Genomic DNA, 20,605 nt, shown 5'->3' with positions numbered 1-20,605 from the left:
CGGCCTTTTGCGGCGCTTGGATGACCCCTAGTTCGCATTAAACACCTCCACCCTCCTTCGGTGTGGGGCTCATGTTGGCTATGCCCCAGCCCCTGAAGCATTCAAGCTGATTTCTTGCAGCAGCTGGGCACTGTAACAGCTCCAGAGCTGCTCTGTACGGCAAGTAAAAGGGTGTGGGCCCTGCAGCACTACCAGTAGTTTGCATTGTGCATTGGAAGGCACAAAGTAAGCAGACAAGAGGAGAAGTCAGGATAGTGCACAAGGGTATAAAAGGGAGGGGCTCATGAAAAAAGAAGTGGAAACAGACAGCAAACTAGGCTGGAGAGAGACCTGAGACAAAGAGATCTGAATTATACGAGAGCCGACCAGGGGAAACACAAATTATGCAGTCAAGCTTCCCACATTTGGGGAAATCGCAGGGGCACCACACCCAGAGTGCAATGGGTGAGCCTTGCCCTGGGAGAAGCACCTTCATGATCATAGTATCTCACCTGGCAGGTAAGTAGGAGTTGGGCTAGAGCTGGGGAGGGTCGCTACTCGGGCACCCCCCTGTCAAGTGAAAGAGATCCAACTGAGGCAGCACAAGGGAACTCTCGAAAGAAGAACAAGGCTAGAGGAAGATCTGAGACAAATAAATCTGACTTTTACCAGAGCTGACCAGAGGAAAGCACAAACACAGTCCCCCACTACCACAAATAATGCAGTCGAGGTTCCCACATTTGGGGAAATCACAGGGGTCAGCATACCCAGAATGCAATGAATGAACCTCACCCTGGGAGAACAATCTTCATGACCATGGTATCGCCTATGCAAAATAAGTATGATTTGGGATAGGGCTGGGGAGGGCCGCTGCTCAGGCACATCTCTGTCAAGTAAAGGAGATTCAGCTGAGGCAGCACAAGGGAACTCTCATCTGGGGACAACAACTGCAGGGAGAACACATATTTTCATATAAAAATCTTGGTCATGCTCTGGTTTCTCTTCAGAACGAACAAATCTTTCGCCTCTTACTAAAGATTTCCGTGGAGAGGAGCAAAACCGAGTTTTATCTCAATTTTTGCATGCCCCATCTTTTTGGGGTTTCTTTTACCGGTTTAAAGATAGAATGAGTGTGCTTTAATGTAAGCTCATTTGCATAGAAATGACAGTAAATGTTTATTTATGTTCAAACAGAACTTTCTTGACCATGCTACTTGCTTTAAAGATCTGGGAGCACATGGAATACAGTACAAACCATGCTTATAGCAAGGAGAAGCCAGGTGAGAAATCTGCTTTCTTTCAAATTGGGCACTCACTTTGATCTGAATGAGGACTGCTGGCACAGCACTCAGGCGACAGGTGGAATCTTGGTCATGCTCTGGTTTCTCTTCAGAACGAACAAATCTTTCGCCTTTTATTAAAGATTATCCGTGGAGAGGAGCAAAACTGAATTTTATCTCAATTTTTGCATGCCCCATATTATTGGGGTTTCTTTTATCAGTTTAAACACAGAACGAGTGTGCTTTCTTGTTAGCTTTAATGTAAGTTTATTTGCATAACAATGACAATAAATGTCTGTTTCTTTTCAAGCAGAACTTTCTTGACCATACTAATTGCTTGAAAGATCTGGGAGCACATGGAAAAGAGTACAAACCATGTTTATAGCAAGGGGAAGCCTGGTGAGAAATCTGCTTTCTTTCTTTCAAATTGGGTGCTCACTTTGAGCTGAATGAGGACTGCTGGCATGGCACTCAGGCGACAGGTGGAATCTTGGTCATGCTCTGGTTTCTCTTCAGAACGAACAAATCTTTCGCCTTTTACTAAAGATTTCCGTGGAGAGGAGCAAAACTGAGTTTTATCTCAATTTTTGCATGCCCCATATCATACCTCCCAACTGTCCCGATTTTCGCGGGACAGTCCCGTTTTTTGGGGACTGTCCCGCTGTCCCACCTGCGGGCCGCAGTGTCCCGCGGTGGGGAGGACAATTGGGAGGCTCTGTCTGTCGCTGCCCTGCTTAGCAGAGCAGCGGTGAATAGACGCTGTGCGCATGCGCACAGCGTCTATTCACTGAAGTCAGAGGGAGAGGTGGCATGCCAGCGGCTCACAGAGCGCTGGGCATGCCCGCTCAGTGCCGAAAACGGGGGCGTGACTCGCGATCGCGGGTCCTCCCGCGAAGCCACGCCCCCTTTTACTTAGGCCACACCCTTTTTGGGAGCGCGCGCGACTTCGCCGCGCGTGTGTCCCTCTTTGCGAGCCGACAAAGTTGGGAGGTATGCCCATATTATTGGGGTTTCTTTTATCAGTTTAAAGACAGAACGAGTTTGCTTTCTTGTTAGCTTTAATGTAAGTTTATTTGCATAACAATGACAGTAAATGTTTGTTTCTTTTCAAACAGAACTTTCTTGACCATGCTACTTGCTTGAAAGATCTGGGAGCACATGGAAAACAGTACAAACCATGCAGTATCACAAGAGCCTTTATTTGATCTTTCATGAAGATAGAGCAGAATTGAGGACACGTCAACAATTTCTGCCGAAGGTGGTTCATCTTTCCACATGGTGCCTTTGGCCACTGACACCTTCGTTGAGTCAAAGTCTCTGGCTGTGGTCAGAACTTTGAAAATTTATGTCACCAGAACGGTTCAGATTAGGAAAACAGAGGCTCTGTTTGTCCTGTATGCTCCCAAAAGGATTGGGTGTCCTGCTTCCATGTAGACCATTATGCGCTGGATCTGTGGTAAGATTCAGCATGCTCATTCCATGGCAGGATTGCCGTTACTGAATTAGGTGAAGACCCATTCTACTAGAAAGGTGGGTTCATCCTGGGCAGCTGGTCGGGGAGTCTCGGCATTGCAACTTTGCCGAGCAGCTATTTAGTAAACACTTTTGCTAAGTTTTACAAGTTTGATACCTTGGCCGATGATAACTTCAAGTTGGGTCATTCGGTGCTGCAGAGTCGTACGCACTCTTCCACCCGTTCAAGAGCTTTGGTATAACCCCATGGTTCTTAATGTGACCCCAGCATCCTCTAGGTCGTATGAGAAAATAGGATTTTAATACCTACCGGTAAATCCTTTTCTCTTAGTCTGTAGAGGATGCTGGGCACCCGTCCCAGTCCATACTGTGTCTGCAGTTATTACTTGTGGTTATACACATGTTGTGTTATGGTTCTGGTCAGCTTTTTGCTGCAATTGTTCATGCCGTTGGCTTGTGTTCTGTTGAATGCCACGTTCTGCGGCATGCTTAAGGTGTGAGCTGGTAAGATGCTCACCTTAGTTTAACAATAAATCCTTTCCTCGAAATGTCCGTCTCCATGGGCACAGTTCCTATAACTGGAGTCTGGAGGAGGGGCATAGAGGGAGGAGCCAGTTCACACCCTTTGATAGTCTTAAAGTGCCCATGTCTCTTGCGGATCCCGTCTATACCCCATGGTTCTTAATGTGACCCCAGCATCCTCTACGGACTAAGAGAAAAGGATGCCCTTGCGCACTATCCTGACTTCTCCTCCCGTCTGCTTACTTTGTGCCTTCCAACGCACAATGCAAACTACAGGTGGTGCTGCAGGGCCCACACCCTTTTACTTGCCTTACAGAACAGCTCTGGAGCTGTTACAGTGCCCAGCTGCTGCAAGAAATCAGCTTGAATGCTTCAGGGGATGGGGCATGGCCAACATGAGCCCCACACCAAAGGAGGGTGGGGGTGTTTAATGAGAACTAGGGGTCATCCAAGCACTGCAAAAGGCCGCCATGCCCTGCACGCCCCTTTTCTCTTTTCATATGCAGATGAGGGTTCCAGCCAACTTTGGCCCACTGCTTGAATAACATCACTGTATGCAAATCCGTCTGCTGCAGACCTTCCCCCAGGAAGGCTTGTACTAGATGTTGCATATGGTTTGATATTTGATGGTGCTTCAGTATTAGGCAGCCTTCCGCCCTCCCATGTTCATCTGAAAAGATGTGGTCTCCCTGCAGTTGTTGTCCCCAGACGAGAGTTCCCTTGTGCTTCCTCAGTTGAATCTCCTTAACTTGACGGGGGAGGGGCTGCCCGAGCAGCCACCCTCCCCAGCCCTATCCCAACTCATACTTATTTTGCATATGAGATCTCTTGATCATGAAGATTGTTATCACAGGGTGAGGTTCATCCATTATATTTTAAAATAGGAAGGTACAAATTACATATTTGACTTGCATTTATGTGCTGGATTCAAATGTCCCCCCCCCCCTTCCTTTCTCAATTGTGCCCGTCAGCAGCTATTCTAAGGTTGCTGCCAATGGGTGTGACACATTAATTTCTTCTGTGGGGTACACTGGACTCCACAAGGATTCACATTGGGGTGTAGAGTAGGATCTTGATCTGAGGCACCAACCGGCTCAAAGCTTTTGACTGTTCCCAAGATGCTCAGTGCATTCTCCTCTATAACCCCGCTTCCATGAACAGGGAGCTCAGTTTGTAGTTGGTGCCTTCAGTAGCAGGCCACTTAACAGGGGCCTGCCTCAGGCAGCCTATTCTTAGCTATAAATTTTGACAAGAAAAGAAGAACTTGTTTTATGAGAATCTACAAGGGCTGCAGCAGGCTAGGTCTAATAGACATCTTTACTGCAGCTTCATCACTCCCAGCGGCGCTGTATACTCCCGTGCCCTGGTTGCTGGGTCACTGCAGCGGAGGGTCCGGTTTCATCCTAAGGTCAGTCACACACACACCACCCTTCCGGATCACGAGGCCGCTGATGAAGGGGAGCGTGGCCGTAGGGGGTGGACCGTGTGCGCACTGGCGTGGACACTGATTACTGGGCAGCCGCTCCACTAGCCACCAGGTACAGTTAAGGAGCACAGGTCTGGGGGTTTTTCTCCTATATTAACCCAATTTTGTACTGCCCGCAGCGCATTGTGATAGGTAATAGGGCCTGATTCAGGTTGGATTGCAATCACAATAAGCGATCCAACTGCAAAAATTGCTAAGAGCATACGCATGTGCCTGCATTTTCTGCGGCACCCCGCAGAGAATGCGATCGCCTCTGCCTGTCAATCGGGGCGGGGGGGGGATAGGTGGGTCAGCAACACTCCATTTCCAAGTCAGGGATGGAGCGGTGCGGGGGCAAGGCTTCAAAATGGGGTCTGCAACGGAGGAGACACAGGGGGCGTGGTCACAGCGGCTGTATGACATCACATTCAGCCGCTGTGATCACAAAAATGGTGGCGGCTTCCTGCGCGCACATACAGTCTGCACCAGCAGGAGGCTACACCATTTTTTATGATCACGCTGAACTGCAGTGCGACTGCAATTACAGCATGGTCAAGAAGGGAGGCGTCATGCTGGGTGGCCATGCCCTTTCACTGTGCAGGAGCCAGCACTGCTCACACACTAGTCCCCGGGTGCAGCCCCCAACCCCCGGGACACCCGGAGCAACAAAATGTAGATTCAGGCCACCAGGCCACGCCCCTACCTATGAAACCATGCCTCCTTTTTACCATTGCGCTGCTTATCTGCGCGCACTGCATTACAATCTCCCTCGCCACCTCTCTGGGTGTCACCAGTGATAGTGACACCTCTGCCATGCTTGTAGCAGCTGGTCCTAAGATCTACGCCTCAAGCCCTGAGTGTTTGCCCTTGTGACTTGTTGATCATCATAGCGAAGCAGATGCTTACAGAAAACTGCAGGGGCTTAGATTGAAAATAAAAAAATTGATGGGTATAAGGTAGAGAGGAGCGGGTTCGGTTCTCCGAGAACCGAATTCCCCACGAACTCCACGTTGTTTACACTGGTCCGAGGCAGGCTCGGTTGTTCCCGCCTGACTCGGAAAACCTGAACAAGGGAAAATGTCATCATCCCGCTGTCGGATTCTCGCGAGATTCGGATTCCATATAAAGAGCTGCTTGTTGCCGCCATTTTTACTCGTGCTTTGAAGAGAGAGCGGAATGGACGTGGCTATGTTCTCTCAGTGGAAATCTCAATATCAGTGCTCAGTATCAGTGGTTACTTATTGCTGCTCAGTAATACTAGTAGTGTGTCTCTCCTGCTCAGTGTCAGTTCTCAGTAGTATCCTCATCAGTGCTCAGTATCACTGCTCATTGTCTTGTGCTGCATTGTGGTGCTCAGCATACTACAGTACATTACTAATAGTCCAGTGCTGCATCTTGCTGCTCAGTGTCAGTTCTAGTATCCTCATCAGTGCTCACTATCACTGTTCATTGCATTTTGGTTTTCTGTATACTACAGTAACATAGTAATATAGTAACATATAGTAACATAGTTTTTGAGGTTGAATAGAGGCAAATTGCCCATCGTGTTCAACCTGTTTTAAGTTGTGATGATTCTACATACTTGCTGAATAATGTTTTATGACTAGTTAGCTACTATAACTCATGTTACCCCCGGATTAACCATGTTGATATTTTAAGTATTATAACCTTAGATAGCTTTTTCATTCAGAAATGTATCCATTCCTTTTTTAAATCCAATTACAGAGTCCGCCATTACCACCTTCCCTGGCAGGGAATTCCACATCCTGATTGCCCTAACAGTGAAGATCATAGTATCTCACCTGGCAGGTAAGTAGGAGTTGGGCTAGAGCTGTGGAGGATTGCTGCTCGGGCACCCCCTGTCAAGTGAAGGAGATCCAACTGAGGCAGCACAAGGGAACTCTCGAAAGAAGAACAAGGCTAGAGGAAGATCTGAGACAAAGAAATCTGACTTTTACCAGAGCTGACCAGAGGAAAGCACAAACACAGTCCCCCACTACCACAAATAATGCAGTCGAGTTTCCCACATTTGGGGAAATCACAGGGGTCAGCATACCCAGAATGCAATGAATGAACCTCACCCTGGGAGAACAATCTTCATGACCATGGTATCTCCTATGCAAAATAAGTATGATTTGGGATAGGGCTGGGGAGGGCCGCTGCTCAGGCACATCTCTGTCAAGTAAAGGAGATTCAACTGAGGCAGCACAAGGGAACTCTCATCTGGGGACAACAACTGCAGGGAGAACACATATTTTCAGATGAAAATCTTGGTCATGCTCTGGTTTCTCTTCAGAACGAACAAATCTTTCGCCTTTTACTAAAGATTTCCGTGGAGAGGAGCAAAACTGAGTTTTACCTCAATTTTTGCATGCCCCATCTTTTTGGATTTTCTTTTATCGGTTTAAAGATAGAATGAGTGTGCTTTAATGAAAGCTCATTTGCATAGAAATTACAGTAAATGTTTGTTTCTTTTCAAACAGAACTTTCTTGACCATGCTACTTGCTTGAAAGATCTGGGAGCACATGGAATACAGTACAAACCATGCTTATAGCAAGGAGAAGCCAGGTGAGAAATCTGCTTTCTTTCAAATTGGGCGCTCACTTTGATCTGAATGAGGACTGCTGGCATGGCACTCAGGCGACAGGTGGAATCTTGGTCATGCTCTGGTTTCTCTTCAGAATGAACAAATCTTTCGCCTTTTATTAAAGATTTCCGTGGAGAGGAGCAAAACTGAGTTTTATCTCAATTTTTGCATGCCCCATATTATTGGGGTTTCTTTTATCAGTTTAAAGACAGAACGAGTGTGCTTTCTTGTTGGCTTTAATGTAAGTTTATTTGTATAACAATGATAGTAAATGTCTGTTTCTTTTCAAACAGAACTTTCTTGACCATGCTACTTGCTTGAAAGATCTGGGAGCACATGGAAAAGAGTACAAACCATGCTTATAGCAAGGGGAAGCCTGGTGAGAAATCTGCTTTCTTTCTTTCAAATTGGGTGCTCACTTTGAGCTGAATGAGGACTGCTGGCATGGCACTCAGGCGACAGGTGGAATCTTGGTCATGCTCTGGTTTCTCTTCAGAACGAACAAATCTTTCGCCTTTTACTAAAGATTTCCGTGGAGAGGAGCAAAACTGAGTTTTATCTCAAATTTTGCATGCCCCATCTTATTGGGGTTTTATTTTATCTGTTTAAAGATAGAACGAGTGTGCTTTAATGTAAGCTCATTTGCATAGAAATGACAGTAAATGTTTGTTTCTTTTCAAACAGAACTTTCTTGACTATACTAATTGCTTGAAAGATCTGGGAACACATGGAAAAGAGTACAAACCATGTTTATAGCTAAGGGAAGCCTGGTGAGAAATCTGCTTTCTTTCTTTCAAATTGGGTGCTCACTTTGAGCTCAATGAGAACTGCTGGCATGGCACTCAGGCGACAGGTGGAATCTTGGTCATGCTCTGGTTTCTCTTCAGAACTAACAAATATTTCGCCTTTTATTAAAGATTTCCGTGGAGAGGAGCAAAACTGAGTTTTATCTCAATTTTTGCATGCCCCATATTATTGGGGTTTCTTTTATCAGTTTAAAGACAGAACGAGTGTGCTTTCTTGTTAGCTTTAATGTAAGTTGCCATAGATGCAGTGAAACACATGTGTAGGGCACGGCGTGTCCGCGTGTATTTGACTCATGTGAAATGTTATAAAACAAAAATATATGATTATGATGTTAGCTGTTAGTCTCCACTAATAGGGAATAGAAGCTGAGCTATAAGAAAGGAATACACTAGATATGAAGTCACTTAGCAATTACAATGTCTAAAGTGCATACAGATAGCTACTAATAACTCTTGATAAGAAAGTATATCAGTGTGGGTATATTTATATGATGGGATATTGGGACTAGTGAATATATATCACTCCTGCTGTCCAGATTGGCAATAACCTGACAATTATGATAAGAGTAGAGATGTCACATGGGCTGCTATAGATATTAATTTAATGCTGTATGTGTCATTTGTTACAAATGGATACATTTTCTATGAGTCAGCCTAGCAGCTGCATGTTCTAACAGAACACTATCCTCACACAGAATCTGCTAACCTTGAGATAACTAAATGACAGTGTGTAACAGTCTCTTTACTATAAGACTGTTACAAAGTAATATATATATTTGAAGTCAGTCTAGCAGCTGTGTGTTCCAGCAGTTTATAAGACAAAGAAAATCTCCTATTGTGGAATCTAGACACATGGGACTGCTGGCCTGTGTCATACTATTTCTATGTAATACCAGTAACATGTATATAACTGTTACATAATTGTTACAAATGGATAAATCTTTGAGTCAGCCTAGCAGCTGCATGTCCTAACAGGACACCATAAATCCTTTACAGTGTAACAAATTGATTGGTAACACTTAAAGGCTGGAGAGCAGTTATATGCCTTACTAGCATACTCAATATACCACATTATTACACCAGTTACCACGATTATTGACAGCGCATTTGATATATTATATTACCCTCACACTGAGTCTGTTTACCTTTAGATAACTAAGTGACCGAATATGTAACAGTTTCTCTATCATAAGACTGTTACAAAGTGAGATAGATATATTTGGAAGTCAGTCAAACAGCTGTGTGTTTCAGCGGTTTATAAGAAAATTCCTCATTGTGGAATCTGGACCACTAAGGGTTATTATATATATAGCACATGGAATTGCCACATCTCCCTATATGATAATTTCATTACACTGTAACATAATAAGAATTAACTCTTTAACAGTGTAAATAGAGAGTAATGAATCTCTGACACATGGAATATATTATTTCTTAGATGAATTGGATAAACCATTATGACAGACACTTTGCTTCTTAATAAGAATTGAGGTGGCTATACCTCTAAGGAAAGCATTATTGCCTACGCCTAGATCAGATTAAATAAGATCTGGCTGAATATATGAAGGAAGGTTGCTATTTATATGAGAATTGGAATTGCTATATTCCTTAAGGCAACCCCACCGATTGATATATGTTGTCAATTAAGTATATCTGAACGGCTATATCTGGACCAGATTTAATAAGATCTGGCTGATTATATGAAGGAGGGCTGCTATTTATATTGGAATTGCCATATTCCTTAAGGCAACCGCACCTGTTGGTATATCTCGCCAATTAACTATATCTAAACAGCTAAATTAAAGCTATTCATCATTTTTTTAGTTTGGATATTAATAAATATGATCTTTCCATGATCCATAGAGATTTCCCTATCAAGTGATTCCTTATCCGATATAGAAAGCTATCCCCCTGTGGTATTGAATTTAGGAATATAGTCTTAGGGGACACAGAGAAATAAGTGATCCCCATCTACCTAAGCACCCCACAAATTGGAGGTTAGCTTACCGGTTATACTCAATCACCCCCACAAATTCGCCAATGGGGATGGCTTCCCGGGAGGTAACCCCTATTGAGTGAAGGGAGTATATAGGATACGACCCAGTGGTACCTGACGACATAGATACTAACAGCTATTTAATAACATTACGCTAGAAAGTGATTATTAGCAACATATATATCTATATAAACAACCCCGCCAGGGTTGTGCCTTCAAAAATAATCACACACGGACACGCTTTTTAAACCTTTTTTTCACATCTCTTTATTCTTCTTATGCACATGTATGTTAGTTCTGTGATTTTAACATTTATGTTTCACTGCAGTTTGGGATAATAATATTAATATTTATCCAATTTTAATACATACTTAATAAAGGTTATATTTTATGATTCATTCATTCTGTCCAGTGCGTCAACAGTGCAGATTTCTTCTTGTTTTTTCTCCCAAATTCTATAACAATGACAGTAAATGTTGTTTCTTTTCAAACAGAACTTTCTTGACCATGCTACTTGCTTGAAAGATCTGGGAGCACATGGAAAACAGTACAAACCATGCAGTATCACAAGAGCCTTTATTTGATCTTTCATGAAGATAGAGCAGAATTGAGGACACGTCAACAATTTCTGCCGAAGGTGGTTCATCTTTCCACATGGTGCCTTTGGCCACTGACACCTTCGTTGAGTCAAAGTCTCTGGCTGTGGTCAGAACTTTGAAAATTTATGTCACCAGAACGGTTCAGATTAGGAAAACAGAGGCTCTGTTTGTCCTGTATGCTCCCAACAGGATTGGGTGTCCTGCTTCCATGTAGACCATTATGCGCTGGATCTGTGGTAAGATTCAGCATGCTCATTCCATGGCAGGATTGCCATTACTGAATTAGGTGAAGACCCATTCTACTAGAAAGGTGGGTTCATCCTGGGCAGCTGGTCGGGGAGTCTCGGCATTGCAACTTTGCCGAGCAGCTATTTAGTAAACACTTTTGCTAAGTTTTACAAGTTTGATACCTTGGCTGATGATAACCTCAAGTTGGGTCATTCGGTGCTGCAGAGTCGTACGCACTCTCCCACCCGTTCAAGAGCTTTGGTATAACCCCATGGTTCTTAATGTGACCCCAGCATCCTCTAGGTCGTATGAGAAAATAGGATTTTAATACCTACTGGTAAATCCTTTTCTCTTAGTCCGTAGAGGATGCTGGGCACCCGTCCCAGTCCATACTGTGTCTGCAGTTATTACTTGTGGTTATACACATGTTATGTTATGGTTCTGGTCAGCTTTTTGCTGCAATTGTTCATGCCGTTGGCTTGTGTTCTGTTGAATGCCACGTTCTGCGGCATGCTTAAGGTGTGAGCTGGTAAGATGCTCACCTTAGTTTAACAATAAATCCTTTCCTCGAAATGTCCGTCTCCCTGGGCACAGTTCCTATAACTGGAGTCTGGAGGAGGGGCATAGAGGGAGGAGCCAGTTCACACCCTTTGAAAGTCTTAAAGTGCCCATGTCTCTTGCGGATCCCGTCTATACCCCATGGTTCTTAATGTGACCCCAGCATCCTCTACGGACTAAGAGAAAAGGATGCCCTTGCGCACTATCCTGACTTCTCCTCCTGTCTGCTTACTTTGTGCCTTCCAACGCACAATGCGAACTACAGGTGGTGCTGCAGGGCCCACACCCTTTTACTTGCCTTACAGAACAGCTCTGGAGCTGTTACAGTGCCCAGCTGCTGCAAGAAATCAGCTTGAATGCTTCAGGGGATGGGGCATGGCCAACATGAGCCCCACACCAAAGGAGGGTGGGGGTGTTTAATGCGAACTAGGGGTCATCCAAGCACCGCAAAAGGCCGCCATGCCCTGCATGCCCCTTTTCTCTTTTCATATGCAGATGAGGGTTCCAGCCAACTTTGGCCCACATCTTGGATGACATCACCGTATGCAAATCCGTCTTCTGCAGACCTTCCCCCAGGAATGCTTGTACTAGTTGTTGCATATGGTTTGATATTTGATGGTGCTTCAATATTAGGCAGCCTTCCACCCTCCCATGTTCATCTGAACAGATGTGGTCTCCCTGCAGTTGGTGTCCCCAGACGAGAGTTCCCTTGTGCGTCCTCAGTTGAATCTCCTTAACTTGACGGGGGAGGGGCTGCCCGAGCAGCCACCCTCCCCAGCCCTATCCCAACTCATACTTATTTTGCATATGAGATCTCTTGATCATGAAGATTGTTCTCACAGGGTGAGGTTCATCCATTATATTTTAAAATAGGAAGGTACAAATTACATATTTGAATTGCATCTATGTGCTGGATTCAAATGTACCCCCCCCCCCCCCTTCCTTTCTCAATTGTGCCCGTCAGCAGCTATTCTAAGGTTGCTGCCAATGGGTGTGACACATTAATTTCTTCTGTGGGGTACACTGGACTCCACAAGGATTCACATTGGGGTGTAGAGTAGGATCTTGATCTGAGGCACCAACCGGCTCAAAGCTTTTGACTGTTCCCAAGATGCTCAGCGCATCCTCCTCTATAACCCCGCTTCCATGAACAGGGAGCTCAGTTTGTAGTTGGTGCCTTCAGTAGCAGGCCACTTAACAGGGGCCTGCCTCAGGCAGCCTATTCTTAGCTATTAATTTTGACAAGAAAAGAAGAACTTGTTTTATGAGAATCTACAAGGGCTGCAGCAGGCTAGGTCTAATAGACATCTTTACTGCAGCTTCATCACTCCCAGCGGCGCTGTATACTCCCGTGCCCTGGTTGCTGGGTCACTGCAGCGGAGGCTCCAGTTTCTTCCTAAGGTCAGTCACACACACACCGCCCTTCCGGATCACGAGGCCGCTGATGAAGGGGAGCGTGGCCGTAGGGGGTGGACCGTGTGCGCACTGGCGTGGACACTGATTACTGGGCAGCCGCTCCACTAGCCACCAGGTACAGATAAGGAGCACAGGTCTGGGAGTTTTACTCCTATATTAACCCAATTTTGTACTGCCCGCAGCGCATTGTGATAGGTAATAGGGCCTGATTCAGGTTGGAATGCAATCACAATAAGCGATCCAACTGCAAAATTTGCTAACAGCATACGCATGTGCCTGCATTTTCTGCGGCACCCCGCAGAGAATGCGATCGCCTCTGCCTGTCAATCGGGGCGGGGGGGGGAGAGGGGGGTCAGCAACACTCCATTTCCAAGTCAGGGATGGAGCGGTGCGGGGGCAAGGCTTCAAAATGGGGTCTGCAACGGAGGAGACACAGGGGGCGTGGTCACAGCGGCTGTATGACATCACATTCAGCCGCTGTGATCACAAAAATGGTGGCGGCTTCCTGCGCGCACATACAGTCTGCACCAGCAGGAGGCTACACCATTTTTTATGATCACGCTGAACTGCAGTGCGACTGCAATTACAGCATGGTCAAGAATGGAGGCGTCATGCTGGGTGGCCATGCCCTGTCACTGTGCAGGAGCCAGCACCGCACACACACTAGTCCCCGGGTGCAGCCCCCAACCCCCGGGACACCCGGAGCAACAAAATGTAGATTCAGGCCACCAGGCCACGCCCCTACCTATGAAACCATGCCTCCTTTTTACCATTGCACTGCTTATCTGCGCGCACTGCATTACAATCTCCCTCGCCACCTCTCTGGGTGTCACCAGTGATAGTGACACCTCTGCCATGCTTGTAGCAGCTGGTCCTAAGATCTACGCCTCAAGCCCTGAGTGTTTGCCCTTGTGACTTGTTGATCATCATAGCGAAGCAGATGCTTACAGAAAACTGCAGGGGCTTAGATTGAAAATAAAAAAATTGATGGGTATAAGGTAGAGAGGAGCGGGTTCGGTTCTCCGAGAACCGAATTCCCGACGAACTCCACGTGGTTTACACTGGTCCGAGGCAGGCTCGGTTGTTCCCGCCTGACTCGGAAAACCTGAACAAGGGAAAATGTCATCATCCCGCTGTCGGATTCTCGCGAGATTCGGATTCCATATAAAGAGCTGCGCGTTGCCGCCATTTTTACTCGTGCATTGAAGAGAGAGCGGAGAGGACGTGGCTATGTTCTCTCAGTGGAAATCTCAATATCAGTGCTCAGTATCAGTGGTTACTTATTGCTGCTCAGTAATACTAGTAGTGTGTCTCTCCTGCTCAGTGTCAGTTCTCAGTAGTATCCTCATCAGTGCTCAGTATCACTGCTCATTGTCTTGTGCTGCATTGTGGTGCTCAGCATACTACAGTACATTACTAATAGTCCAGTGCTGCATCTTGCTGCTCAGTGTCAGTTCTAGTATCCTCATCAGTGCTCACTATCACTGCTCATTACATTGTGGTGTTCTGTATACTACAGTAACATAGTAATATAGTAACATATAGTAACATAGTTTTTGAGGTTGAATAGAGGCAAATTGCCCATCGTGTTCAACCTGTTTTAAGTTGTGATGATTCTACATACTTGCTGTATAATGTTTTATGACTAGTTAGCTACTATAACTCATGTTACCCCCGGATTAACCATGTTGATATTTTAAGTATTATAACCTTGGATAGCTTTTTCATTCAGAAATGTATCCATTCCTTTTTTAAATCCAATTACAGAGTCCGCCATTACCACCTTCCCTGGCAGGGAATTCCACATCCTGATTGCCCTAACAGTGAAGATCATAGTATCTCACCTGGCAGGTAAGTAGGAGTTGGGCTAGAGCTGTGGAGGATTGCTGCTCGGGCACCCCCTGTCAAGTGAAGGAGATCCAACTGAGGCAGCACAAGGGAACTCTCGAAAGAAGAACAAGGCTAGAGGAAGATCTGAGACAAAGAAATCTGACTTTTACCAGAGCTGACCAGAGGAAAGCACAAACGCAGTCCCCCACTACCACAAATAATGCAGTCGAGTTTCCCACATTTGGGGAAATCACAGGGGTCAGCATACCCAGAGTGCAATGAATGAACCTCACCCTGGGAGAACAATCTTCATGACCATGGTATCTCCTATGCAAAATAAGTATGATTTGGGATAGGGCTGGGGAGGGCCGCTGCTCAGGCACATCTCTGTCAAGTAAAGGAGATTCAACTGAGGCAACACAAGGGAACTCTCATCTGGGGACAACAACTGCAGGGAGAACACATATTTTCAGATGAACATGGGAGGGCAGAAGGCTGCCTAATACTGAAGCACCCCCAAACAACAAATCAAATGCAACTACTAGTGCAAGCATTCCTGGGGGAAGGCCTGCAGCAGATGGATTTGCATATGGTGATGTCATCCAAGCAGTGGGTCAAAGTTGGCTTCAACCCTCGTCTGCATATGAAAATAAAAAAGGGGTGTGCAGGGCATGGCGGCCTTTTGCGGCGCTTGGATGACCCCTAGTTCGCATTAAACACCTCCACCTTCCTTCGGTGTGGGGCTCATGTTGGCTATGCCCCAGCCCCTGAAGCATTCAAGCTGATTTCTTGCAGCAGCTGGGCACTGTAACAGCTCCAGAGCTGCTCTGTAAAGCAAGTAAAAGGGTGTGGGCCCTGCAGCACTACCTGTAGTTTGCATTGTGCGTTGGAAGGCACAAAGTAAGCAGACGGGAGAAGTCAGGATAGTGCACAAGGGCATAGAAGGGAGCGGCTCAAGAAAAGAGAAGTGGAAACAGACAGCAAACTAGGCTGGAGAGAGACCTGAGACAAAGAGATCTGAATTATACGAGAGCCGACCAGAGGAAACACAAATTATGTAATCAAGTGTCCCACATTTGGGGAAATTGTAGGAGCAGCACACCCAGAGTGCATTGGGTGAGCCTTGCCCTGGGAGAAGCACCTTCCTGATCATAGTATCTCACCTGGCAGGTAAGTAGGAGTTGGGCTAGAGCTGGGGAGGGTCGCTGTTCGGGCACCCCCCTGTCAAGTGAAGGAGATCCAACTGAGGCAGCACAAGGAAACTCTCGAAAAAAGAACAAGGCTAGAGGAAGATCTGAGACAAAGAAATCTGACTTTTACCAGAGCTGACCAGAGGAAAGCACAAACACAGTCCCCCACTACCACAAATAATGCAGTCGAGTTTCCCACATTTGGGGAAATCACAGGGGTCAGCATACCCAGAATGCAATGAATGAACTTCACCCTGGGAGAACAATCTTCATGACAATTGTATCTCCTATGCAAAATAAGTATGATTTGGGATAGGGCTGGGGAGGGCCGCTGCTCAGGCACATCTCTGTCAAGTAAAGGAGATTCAACTGAGGCAGCACAAGGGAACTCTCATCTGGGGACAACAACTGCAGGGAGAACACATATTTTCAGATGAACATGGGAGAGCAGAAGGCTGCCTAATACTGAAGCACCCCCAAACAACAAACCAAATGCAACAACTAGTACAAGCATTCCTGGGAAAAGGTCTGCAGAAGACGGATTTGCATACGGTGATGTCATCCAAGCAGTGGGCCAAAGTTGGCTGGAACCCTCATCTGCATATGAAAAGAGAAAAGGGGTATGCAGGGCATGGCGGCCTTTTGCGGCGCTTGGATGACCCTTAGTTAGCATTAAACACCTCCACCCTCCGTCGGTGTGGGGCTCATGTTGGCTATGCCCCAGCCCCTGAAGCATTCAAGCTGATTTCTTGCAGCAGCTGGGCACTGTAACAGCTCCAGAGCTGCTCTGTAAGGCAAGTAAAAGGGTGTTGGCCCTGCAGCACTACCTGTAGTTTGCATTGTGCGTTGGAAGGCACAAAGTAAGCAGACAGGTGAAGTCAGGAGAGTGCACAAGGGCATAGAAGGCAGCGGCTCAAGAAAAGAGAAGTGGAAACAGACAGCAAACTAGGCTGGAGAGAGACCTGAGACAAAGAGATCTGAATTATACGAGAGCCGACCAGGGGAAACACAAATTATGCAGTCAAGTTTCCCACATTTGGGGAAATCACAGGAGCAGCACACCCAGAGTGCAATGGGTGAGCCTTGCCCTGGGAGAAGCACCTTCATGATCATAGTATCTCACCTGGCAGGTATGTAGGAGTTGGGCTAGAGCTGGGGAGGGTCGCTGCTCGGGTACCCCCCTGTCAAGTGAAGGAGATCAAACTGAGGCAGCACAATGGAACTCTCGAAAGAAGAACAAGGCTAGAGGAAGATCTGAGACAAAGAAATCTGACTTTTACCAGAGCTGACCAGAGGAAAACACAAACACAGTCCCCCACTACCACAAATAATGCAGTTGAGTTTCCCACATTTGGGGAAATCACAGGGGTCAGCATACCCAGAATGCAATGAATGAACCTCACCCTGGGAGAACAATCTTTATGACCATGGTATCTCCTATGCAAAATAAGTATGATTTGGGATAGGGCTGGGGAGGGCCGCTGCTCAGGCACATCTCTGTCAAGTAAAGGAGATTCAACTGAGGCAGCACAAGGGAACTCTCATCTGGGGACAACAACTGCAGGGAGAACACATATTTTCAGATGAACATGGGAGAGCAGAAGGCTGCCTAATACTGAAGCACCCCCAAACAACAAACCAAATGCAACAACTAGTGCAAGCATTCCTGGGGGAAGGCCTGCAGCAGATAGATTTGCATATGGTGATGTCATCCAAGCAGTGGGTCAAAGTTGGCTTCAACCCTCGTCTGCATATGAAAAGAGAAAAGGGGCGTGCAGGGCATGGTGGCCTTTTGCGGCACTTGGCTGACCCCTAGTTTGCATTAAACACCTACACCCTCCTTCGGTGTGGGGCTCATGTTGGCTATGCCCCAGCCCCTGAAGCATTCAAGCTGATTTCTTGCAGCAGCTGGGCACTGTAACAGCTCCAGAGCTGCTCTGTAAGGCAAGTAAAAGGGTGTGGGCCCTGCAGCACTACCTGTAGTTCGCATTGTGCGTTGGAAGGCACAAAGTAAGCAGAAAGGAGGAGAAGTCAGGATAGTGCGCAAGGGCATAGAAGGGAGCGGCTCAAGAAAAGAGAAGTGGAAACAGACAGCAAACTAGGCTGGAGAGAGACCTGAGACAAAGATATCTGAATTATACGAGACCTGACCAGGGGAAACACAAATTATGCAGTCAAGTTTCCCACATTTGGGGAAATCGCAGGAGCAGCACACCCAGAGTGCAATGGGTGAGCCTTGCCCTTGGAGAAGCACCTTCATGATCATAGTATCTCACCTGGCAGGTAAGTAGGAGTTGGGCTAGAGCTGGGGAGGGTCGCTGCTCGGGCACCCCCCTGTCAAGTGAAGGAGATCCAACTGAGGCAGCACAAAGGAACTCTCGAAAGAAGAACAAGGCTAGAGGAAGATCTGAGACAAAGAAATCTGACTTTAACCAGAGCTGACCAGAGGAAAGCACAAACACAGTCCACCACTACCACAAATAATGCAGTCGAGTTTCCCACATTTGGGGAAATCACAGGGTTCAGCATACCCAGAGTGCAATGAATGAACCGCACCCTGGGAGAACAATCTTCATAACAATGGTATCTCCTATGCAAAATAAGTATGATTTGGGATATGGCTGCGGAGGGCCGCTGCTCAGGCACATCTCTGTCAAGTAAAGGAGATTCAACTGAGGCAGCACAAGGGAACTCTCATCTGGGGACAACAACTGCAGGGAGAACACATATTTTCAGATGAACATGGGAGGGCAGAAGGCTGCCTAATACTGAAGCACCCCCAAACAACAAACCAAATGCAACAACTAGTGCAAGCATTCCTGGGGGAAGGCCTGCAGCAGATAGATTTGCATATGGTGATGTCATCCAAGCAGTGGGTCAAAGTTGGCTTCAACCCTCGTCTGCATATGAAAAGAGAAAAGGGGCGTGCAGGGCATGGTGGCCTTTTGCAGCACTTGGCTGACCCCTAGTTTGCATTAAACACCTCCACCCTCCTTCGGTGTGGGGCTCATGTTGGCTATGCCCCAGCCCCTGAAGCATTCAAGCTGATTTCTTGCAGCAGCTGGGCACTGTAACAGCTCCAGAGCTGCTCTGTAAGGCAAGTAAAAGGGTGTGGGCCCTGCAGCACTACCTGTAGTTCGCATTGTGCGTTGGAAGGCACAAAGTAAGCAGACGGGAGAAGTCAGGATAGTGCACAAGGGCATAGAAGGGAGCGGCTCAAGAAAAGAGAAGTGGAAACAGACAGCAAACTAGGCTGGAGAGAGACCTGAGACAAAGAGATCTGAATTATACGAGAGCCGACCAGAGGAAACACAAATTATGTAATCAAGTGTCCCACATTTGGGGAAATTGTAGGAGCAGCACACCCAGAGTGCATTGGGTGAGCCTTGCCCTGGGAGAAGCACCTTCCTGATCATAGTATCTCACCTGGCAGGTAAGTAGGAGTTGGGCTAGAGCTGGGGAGGGTCGCTGTTCGGGCACCCCCCTGTCAAGTGAAGGAGATCCAACTGAGGCAGCACAAGGAAACTCTTGAAAAAAGAACAAGGCTAGAGGAAGATCTGAGACAAAGAAATCTGACTTTTACCAGAGCTGACCAGAGGAAAGCACAAACACAGTCCCCCACTACCACAAATAATGCAGTCGAGTTTCCCACATTTGGGGAAATCACAGGGGTCAGCATACCCAGAATGCAATGAATGAACTTCACCCTGGGAGAACAATCTTCATGACAATTGTATCTCCTATGCAAAATAAGTATGATTTGGGATAGGGCTGGGGAGGGCCGCTGCTCAGGCACATCTCTGTCAAGTAAAGGAGATTCAACTGAGGCAGCACAAGGGAACTCTCATCTGGGGACAACAACTGCAGGGAGAACACATATTTTCAGATGAACATGGGAGAGCAGAAGGCTGCCTAATACTGAAGCACCCCCAAACAACAAACCAAATGCAACAACTAGTACAAGCATTCCTGGGAAAAGGTCTGCAGAAGACGGATTTGCATACGGTGATGTCATCCAAGCAGTGGGCCAAAGTTGGCTGGAACCCTCATCTGCATATGAAAAGAGAAAAGGGGTATGCAGGGCATGGCGGCCTTTTGCGGCGCTTGGATGACCCTTAGTTAGCATTAAACACCTCCACCCTCCGTCGGTGTGGGGCTCATGTTGGCTATGCCCCAGCCCCTGAAGCATTCAAGCTGATTTCTTGCAGCAGCTGGGCACTGTAACAGCTCCAGAGCTGCTCTGTAAGGCAAGTAAAAGGGTGTTGGCCCTGCAGCACTACCTGTAGTTTGCATTGTGCGTTGGAAGGCACAAAGTAAGCAGACAGGTGAAGTCAGGAGAGTGCACAAGGGCATAGAAGGCAGCGGCTCAAGAAAAGAGAAGTGGAAACAGACAGCAAACTAGGCAGGAGAGAGACCTGAGACAAAGAGATCTGAATTATACGAGACCTGACCAGGGGAAACACAAATTATGCAGTCAAGTTTCCCACATTTGGGGAAATCGCAGGGGCAGCACACCCAGAGTGCAATGGGTGAGCCTTGCCCTGGGAGAAGCACCTTCATGATCATAGTATCTCACCTGGCAGGTATGTAGGAGTTGGGCTAGAGCTGGGGAGGGTCGCTGCTCGGGTACCCCCCTGTCAAGTGAAGGAGATCAAACTGAGGCAGCACAATGGAA

General features: G+C 46.7%; 20 non-coding genes across 20 annotated transcripts; 7 read left to right on the top strand and 13 right to left on the bottom strand.

The window, feature by feature from the left end:
- Positions 1 to 343: 343 nt before the first annotated feature.
- Positions 344 to 506, bottom strand: LOC134996572 (U1 spliceosomal RNA). The gene has a single exon (XR_010199244.1). It is a non-coding gene; the product is annotated as a U1 spliceosomal RNA (small nuclear RNA).
- A 152-nt stretch (positions 507 to 658) lies between these two features.
- On the bottom strand, positions 659 to 822 carry LOC134996251 (U1 spliceosomal RNA). The gene has a single exon (XR_010198956.1). It is a non-coding gene; the product is annotated as a U1 spliceosomal RNA (small nuclear RNA).
- Positions 823 to 966: 144 nt separating this feature from the next.
- Positions 967 to 1,082, top strand: LOC134996013 (U5 spliceosomal RNA). The gene has a single exon (XR_010198722.1). It is a non-coding gene; the product is annotated as a U5 spliceosomal RNA (small nuclear RNA).
- Positions 1,083 to 1,352: 270 nt separating this feature from the next.
- On the top strand, positions 1,353 to 1,469 carry LOC134996102 (U5 spliceosomal RNA). Its single transcript, XR_010198810.1, has one exon. It is a non-coding gene; the product is annotated as a U5 spliceosomal RNA (small nuclear RNA).
- Positions 1,470 to 1,755: 286 nt separating this feature from the next.
- On the top strand, positions 1,756 to 1,868 carry LOC134996083 (U5 spliceosomal RNA). Its single transcript, XR_010198791.1, has one exon. It is a non-coding gene; the product is annotated as a U5 spliceosomal RNA (small nuclear RNA).
- A 4,819-nt stretch (positions 1,869 to 6,687) lies between these two features.
- On the bottom strand, positions 6,688 to 6,851 carry LOC134996437 (U1 spliceosomal RNA). Its single transcript, XR_010199129.1, has one exon. It is a non-coding gene; the product is annotated as a U1 spliceosomal RNA (small nuclear RNA).
- Positions 6,852 to 6,995: 144 nt separating this feature from the next.
- Positions 6,996 to 7,111, top strand: LOC134996023 (U5 spliceosomal RNA). The gene has a single exon (XR_010198731.1). It is a non-coding gene; the product is annotated as a U5 spliceosomal RNA (small nuclear RNA).
- Positions 7,112 to 7,381: 270 nt separating this feature from the next.
- On the top strand, positions 7,382 to 7,497 carry LOC134996028 (U5 spliceosomal RNA). The gene has a single exon (XR_010198736.1). It is a non-coding gene; the product is annotated as a U5 spliceosomal RNA (small nuclear RNA).
- A 286-nt stretch (positions 7,498 to 7,783) lies between these two features.
- Positions 7,784 to 7,899, top strand: LOC134995971 (U5 spliceosomal RNA). The gene has a single exon (XR_010198681.1). It is a non-coding gene; the product is annotated as a U5 spliceosomal RNA (small nuclear RNA).
- A 275-nt stretch (positions 7,900 to 8,174) lies between these two features.
- LOC134996072 (U5 spliceosomal RNA) lies at positions 8,175 to 8,290 on the top strand. The gene has a single exon (XR_010198780.1). It is a non-coding gene; the product is annotated as a U5 spliceosomal RNA (small nuclear RNA).
- Positions 8,291 to 14,920: 6,630 nt separating this feature from the next.
- Positions 14,921 to 15,084, bottom strand: LOC134995944 (U1 spliceosomal RNA). The gene has a single exon (XR_010198653.1). It is a non-coding gene; the product is annotated as a U1 spliceosomal RNA (small nuclear RNA).
- A 671-nt stretch (positions 15,085 to 15,755) lies between these two features.
- On the bottom strand, positions 15,756 to 15,918 carry LOC134995887 (U1 spliceosomal RNA). The gene has a single exon (XR_010198615.1). It is a non-coding gene; the product is annotated as a U1 spliceosomal RNA (small nuclear RNA).
- Positions 15,919 to 16,070: 152 nt separating this feature from the next.
- LOC134996195 (U1 spliceosomal RNA) lies at positions 16,071 to 16,234 on the bottom strand. Its single transcript, XR_010198900.1, has one exon. It is a non-coding gene; the product is annotated as a U1 spliceosomal RNA (small nuclear RNA).
- A 671-nt stretch (positions 16,235 to 16,905) lies between these two features.
- LOC134996552 (U1 spliceosomal RNA) lies at positions 16,906 to 17,068 on the bottom strand. Its single transcript, XR_010199225.1, has one exon. It is a non-coding gene; the product is annotated as a U1 spliceosomal RNA (small nuclear RNA).
- Positions 17,069 to 17,220: 152 nt separating this feature from the next.
- On the bottom strand, positions 17,221 to 17,384 carry LOC134996157 (U1 spliceosomal RNA). The gene has a single exon (XR_010198863.1). It is a non-coding gene; the product is annotated as a U1 spliceosomal RNA (small nuclear RNA).
- A 674-nt stretch (positions 17,385 to 18,058) lies between these two features.
- On the bottom strand, positions 18,059 to 18,221 carry LOC134996503 (U1 spliceosomal RNA). The gene has a single exon (XR_010199193.1). It is a non-coding gene; the product is annotated as a U1 spliceosomal RNA (small nuclear RNA).
- Positions 18,222 to 18,373: 152 nt separating this feature from the next.
- LOC134996286 (U1 spliceosomal RNA) lies at positions 18,374 to 18,537 on the bottom strand. Its single transcript, XR_010198989.1, has one exon. It is a non-coding gene; the product is annotated as a U1 spliceosomal RNA (small nuclear RNA).
- A 671-nt stretch (positions 18,538 to 19,208) lies between these two features.
- On the bottom strand, positions 19,209 to 19,371 carry LOC134996604 (U1 spliceosomal RNA). Its single transcript, XR_010199262.1, has one exon. It is a non-coding gene; the product is annotated as a U1 spliceosomal RNA (small nuclear RNA).
- Positions 19,372 to 19,523: 152 nt separating this feature from the next.
- On the bottom strand, positions 19,524 to 19,687 carry LOC134996183 (U1 spliceosomal RNA). Its single transcript, XR_010198889.1, has one exon. It is a non-coding gene; the product is annotated as a U1 spliceosomal RNA (small nuclear RNA).
- Positions 19,688 to 20,358: 671 nt separating this feature from the next.
- Positions 20,359 to 20,521, bottom strand: LOC134996476 (U1 spliceosomal RNA). The gene has a single exon (XR_010199167.1). It is a non-coding gene; the product is annotated as a U1 spliceosomal RNA (small nuclear RNA).
- Positions 20,522 to 20,605: the final 84 nt, after the last annotated feature.

This window comes from Pseudophryne corroboree, unplaced genomic scaffold, assembly GCF_028390025.1.
Source record: "Pseudophryne corroboree isolate aPseCor3 unplaced genomic scaffold, aPseCor3.hap2 scaffold_142, whole genome shotgun sequence".
In the NCBI taxonomy this organism is placed as follows: domain Eukaryota; kingdom Metazoa; phylum Chordata; class Amphibia; order Anura; family Myobatrachidae; genus Pseudophryne; species Pseudophryne corroboree.
Note: the sequence above shows the minus strand (reverse complement) of the source record. Positions and strands in the feature narration are given on the sequence as shown.